Raw genomic sequence first — 6,000 nt, 5'->3', positions numbered from 1 at the left:
AAATAAAAGATTTTAGCAACCGAAAGATAAAGCCCAAAGTCCAGTTGAAGCCTATATAAAGAGACTTAAGGGAGCAGAGACGAGAGGACTTACAAACTTAGCAACTCTCTGATTTTGGCAAATACCGTCATCCACCACATCTTTCCTTCTTCCTTCATATTTTCTTTCCTTCATCATATTATTATCATGTATTTCATCAAAGCCATGGAGGGCTAAGCTTTTAGAGTTGATTCCACTGTAATTTCTTAATTGGATTCTGAGGTTAGATGAATTAATTTATTTGTTCTTTTGATTCTTGTTGAGATTTATTTTCATCTATGTCTTTTGGTTCTTAATCTAGTTAAAGCAATGATTTTTACATTATAGCAAGTTAGCATAGTGTTAAATCTAAAGAATATAACAATCATATGAGTCTATGGGTTTTTGAATTTTAATTAAGAAGTTACTTTGATTAATTTTTAGAAACTTTCATATGATTGCATGAGTTTTTGCTAATAATTGAGAAGTTACTTTGATTAGAGGTAGAAACTTAGATTAGAATTAATCAAGAAGTTACTTTGATTACTTAACTTTTTACTAGATATAAGGTCTAAAAGAATAGACATGATTAGGACTAGTAATGTTTAATTGAGAAGTTACTTTGGTTAAAATTTACTAGGACTAATCTACAAAGTTCTTACTTTTAATTGAGAAGTTACTTTGGTTAAAAGTGAGGACGTCAACAAATTAATTAAGAAGTTACATTGATTAATTTGAAATCTTAAACAAGGAATCAATAACAATAATCTTTAGAAAACCAATGATGAATCCTATTTTGGAAGAGCAGTGGAATTGACCTATTTACTATTACTATTTTTACAATATTTTATTTGCGTACCAACTATTCTTTGTTTATCAAAATCCCATATTTTCATGGTTACTAGTTTTAATTGCATTTTTATAAGAGTCAAATATTTGAAATCAATTTTGTATTCGTTGTGAGACGACTCAGGGTTATCTTAACCCTAACTAGTTTGTTCACTACTAATTTGGCAATACTGAAGTTGCTAAAGTTAAGTAGTGATAATTTGATCGCCTAACGACAGCGATATCAACAAGGCATAAAAATGAATTGTAAAAAAAGAAGTAAGCATAAAAACGAAAAATGCAAGAGATGAAAATTGTGAATGAAGCATGCCACTTCAAGGAGACGCAAAAGCCATGGATCCTTGGAGATGAGTGGATGTGTGCCGCTACTTAAGTCTAGCTCGAGATAAGGATTCAAAGTTTCACTCCCAAAGGATGATACTCTCACAATGGTTGAAAACAAAGTTTATATTAACTTTAAAATGATCAATCCTTTTACATCTAGTAGAGTACCCCTTATATAGAAGTGTTTAGGGGTCTCTAAACAAACACACATAAGTTCTAAAGGATTACAAAGAAAATAAGAAACCCTACAATCTAGAAGGTAGGTTAAATGATGCAACATCATGGCTTCCAAGGATGATTCTCGGCCAAGACAAGTGGCCCCATGTTCTAGACGTTTCTAGAACCCTTCAAGGTGGATTCTTGGCCAAGTCATGTGGTCCCCTTATTCCAGACGTTTCTATAATGGTTTGCTCTTTCTCTCTCTTCCACATGGACTCCTCCTTATCTATGCTCTCCATTTGTGCCACCTCTCCATGCCTCCTTAAGATTTTAATTATCCTACAAAAGCAAGTAAATATGGATTAACATGTTGATTTAAATTAAGTTAATCTTGAGTCAATAAGTCAACCCTAGGCAAAGGTTAACAAGTCAACTAAGAGGGATCAACTAAGCCAACTTCATGGAAATCAAACTAAGGAAATGCGAAACAAAGATAGAGATGGAAAAGTCTCCCCTTTTGTCATGCTTCTTGTGATTCTCCTTGGGAGGGTTTCCATGGTGTTTGGAGTGGTCATGCCTTCATCAGATACTGATTGGATAGGTTCAGACAATGATTGAAGACCTACCTCTGAATACTTTACATTTTGTTGGGGGAACCTTGTAACTTGGAGGAGTAAAAAACAATTGTTACTAATAAGATCAAGTGCTAAAGCAGAGTTTAGAGGCATGACACTTGGGATGTGTGAACTTTTGTGGGTATGAAATGTTCTATCAATTTGGGTTTTAAACCAAAGCATCCTATGAATTTGTATTGTGACAATACATCGGCTATAGCAATTGCACGTAATCATGTCCAACATGATAAAATAAAACATTTTGAGATTGATAGACATTTTATTAAAGAGAAACTTGAAGCTGGAATAATTTTATTTTCCCTTTGTAAAGGAGTGGCAAGTAGCTAGACATGTCAAAGTGAGCCAACCCGGCTCACACGGGTTGGCTCACCACGAGCCGGGTTGAAAATGAGTGAACCCAACCCGGCTCACCTTATGGTGAGCCAGAAATTTTGTAACCCGGCTCAACCCACCACGGGTTGGTGGGTTAAGTGGGTTGGTGAGCCAACCCACCTAAAAAAATTATTTATTTATTTATTTATTAGTATTCAAATATTTAAATAAATTTTTAAGTAACCCATAAGATGACAATCATAGTAAAATCAAGGACCAATATTTTGATCATGCTCACCACCAATATATGAAGAATTATTTCCAAGTATCCATATAGTCTAAGAAAGCATGACTAGTATTACAAATTTTCTGTCATGCTATTCAACAAAATATAAATAAAAAAAACTATACATTTTTTTCATGCTAATTTAGAAAAAAATGTTTATAAGACAGTTACTTGAGTAATTTACTATAAAGATTATAGTTAAAGATTAAAATATCAACATATATAACTTAACAATCAAATTAATTAAACATTCAAACTATTCAAATATAATTAAGCAACATTCTAGCATTTAAAAATATGAAATTGTAAACAAATATAATAGGAGTAGTAAATAATTATTAAAAAAATTAAAAACAAATTTAAAAAAATTGTAAACAAATGTTGGTGGGTTAAGTGAGCCAACCCACCTTCAACCCGGCTCGAACCCGTTTAACCCGTGGGTTAAGTGAGCCGGGTTGAGTTCAACCCACTTTTAAAAAAGTTGAATTTTTCTCAACCCAACCGGGTTGAGTTCAACCCACTTTTAAAAAAGTTGAATTTTTCTCAACCCAACCCGGCTCGAACCCGTGGTGAGCCGGGTTGGCTCATGGATTGAAACCCATTTTGACATCTCTACAAGTAGGGTATTTAATGAGTCTTTATTCAAATTGGGAATGTGTGATATCCATGCACCAACTTGAGTGGAAGTGTTAGGATAAATCAAGTATTGTATCTGATTAATTAGACAATTAAATATTATGATTGTTAGAAATCAGAGATCGATACAATTGTAATTATCTTAAGAGAATAGGAAATATAGGAATTATTGTTTATATATATTATATTGTTCTATGAATAAAACTATATCAAAATTATTCTTTAAAACTTTTCTACAAGAAACGAAGAAAATGTTTGGAGATATGTAAAATAAGAAAGTGAGTGTTCTGATATTTTTTGAAATTGTGCTGATAAAGTAGATCTTTTAGGATAAGTAAATAAAATTCATTATAAATAGTAAATATTATGTCATTTATGATTTCTCTTTATTTTTTCATAATATATATAAACTTCTCGTTTAAAGTTGTTTAGTTTTTCTTTTAAGTAAGTTTGCTATATATTTTTTTTGCCAGGTTTGATTTAGTCCTCAAATATTTTTATTAATATTTTTTAATATTTTTATGTGCATATAAAATGATTGGTATGTTTGGATAGGTCAATCTAAGTGAGATCATAATAATATCTGACTTTGTCTAACAGTTTTATACAAAAAAAAATAAAAAAAAATAACAAGAATTGTTCAAATCTAGAAGCAAGTTCTAAGTATAGTCAAACTTAATACACAATACAATCAAAACCAGCACAATAACAAAATTTATTGTGGCATAATTTGTTATTGCAGATATTCTCCTACGTGCATCATTACTTTACGATATAATAAATTTGATTAATACTTGCTACCATCAGTCCTAATGTTCACCAATGGATATATTTTATTCCAATATGAACGTTGAATACTATACAAATAATATTTATTAAACAAAGGCACATAATTAGAGTTCCACCATCAACTCCATATAAACGACAAATAGCTGTTGATTTTCATATCTCAACTACTAACATCACTTCATATCGGTAGAAAAACGTCATTTTCAAAAAACTTTGTCATAACAAGTCCTACAATTTTGAAATGTAAAATAAGAAGAAGAATAAGAAAAATGTAGAGTAACATGAATATATAATGATAAAAATAAATAAATAAATCACAGAATATTTTGACAAATTTTATTATGCTTTTAACATTCTTCCTTTTCTAAAATATTATAGTATCGGTACAAATAAGGAACAATTAATTAATAGAATATTATTAAAGAAAAATGCAAACAAAATAGCCAAAACCAGTGGAGGGGTGGAGAATCAAGTTATGCTTTGGTTCTATTTTATTGGTATATATAATAATGTTTTCTTTAGTTTGTAGGGCGTTAGATATGATTCACTAACTTATTTTTATATTCTTTTATCTTTTATATCAATAATATGACTGATATATGACTGATGAAGTACTAGACATGATTACTAAGAATATGAGAAAGAAATTATTTTTACTGTTGAATTAGATTTTGCATGATAAATATCTAAATATTCCTTATATTCATTGCAGTGGTGAAATAATTTTGGGAAGTAAAATTAATATACTCAAAATTTATAAAGTTATTTTTTATATAAACACCATTTTAAATACTTTTTTAATTTCATCTTTTTTATTTATTAGATATTTTCATATTTGAATACGTTCTCTTGTATCATGTTTTAAAAAAATAATATAAAACTTATTCATCACTAGTTTTTTAAACCTTAAGAAAATGACTTCTCTAATTAGCTATCCTATTGGACTATTAGTATGATGTTTTAGTTTATGTACAAAATTTGAATTTGTTTTTATTTTCACCTTCCTATGTAGTTTTCCTTTTGTTACTTTTAAAAAATAAATATGTATTATTTTATTCTTCATCCATCAACCGACCTATTCTTTTTTCTAAGTTTGAAATTCAAAAATAGTTTATCATAATTTAATGAAAAATTCAAATATATACTTGATAAAAGAAAACTATGTTAATCAAGTCACAATTGAAAATTGGTTATGAAAAAATACATAGTACATTATTTTCTGGGTTAAGTATGTTTTTAGTCCCTGAACTTTGGTCAAAAATTTGAATTCGTCCATGGTCGAAACTTTGATAAATTTTGGTCCCTAAACTTTAAAAATGAATAAATATAGTCCTTTTAACCTAATTATGTTGATCTTTTTTCAATAGGTGGAATGTGTTTCATGTTAATATTGGGGTTGTTTACGCCGTTTGACACATTCTCAGCTCAATATTTACTAAGAAATGTGTTGGAAACCTAAAAAAAATTAACAAAATTGGGTTAAAAGAACTATATTCATTCATTTTTAAAGTTTCGGGATCAAAATTTATCAAAGTTTCGACCAGAGACAAATTCCAATTTTGGATCAAAGTTCATGGACTAAAAACATACTTAACCCTTATTTTTTCTTCTATATTAATAAAAAGTGAGCATACAATCTTTAACTTTTTTTTCTTCAAAAACAAAAAGAAACAAAATAGATGAAACTAAGAGATGGATATAATATGTGAAAGACTCAAGAGAAATGTAAAAAAATATCTTAATGGATATTTTTATTCTTTATTATATTTGATTTTATATTTTAATATTTATTAACATTAAATGTTGTGTTTCACTAAAGGAAGGCTTAATTATGTTTTTAATTATGTTTTAAGTCCCTACTAAATTTGGAAACTTTTAATTGAATCCTCATAATTTGTTGTGATTTATTGAGTGATGTGATTATTATATTGTCATGTCATTTGCTCATTTGTCATCATATGTCATTTTATTATTTTAAAATTTTGTAATTCT

The sequence above is a fragment of the Vigna unguiculata genome, chromosome 8 (assembly GCF_004118075.2).
Source record: "Vigna unguiculata cultivar IT97K-499-35 chromosome 8, ASM411807v1, whole genome shotgun sequence".
NCBI lineage: Eukaryota > Viridiplantae > Streptophyta > Magnoliopsida > Fabales > Fabaceae > Vigna > Vigna unguiculata.
Note: the sequence above shows the minus strand (reverse complement) of the source record.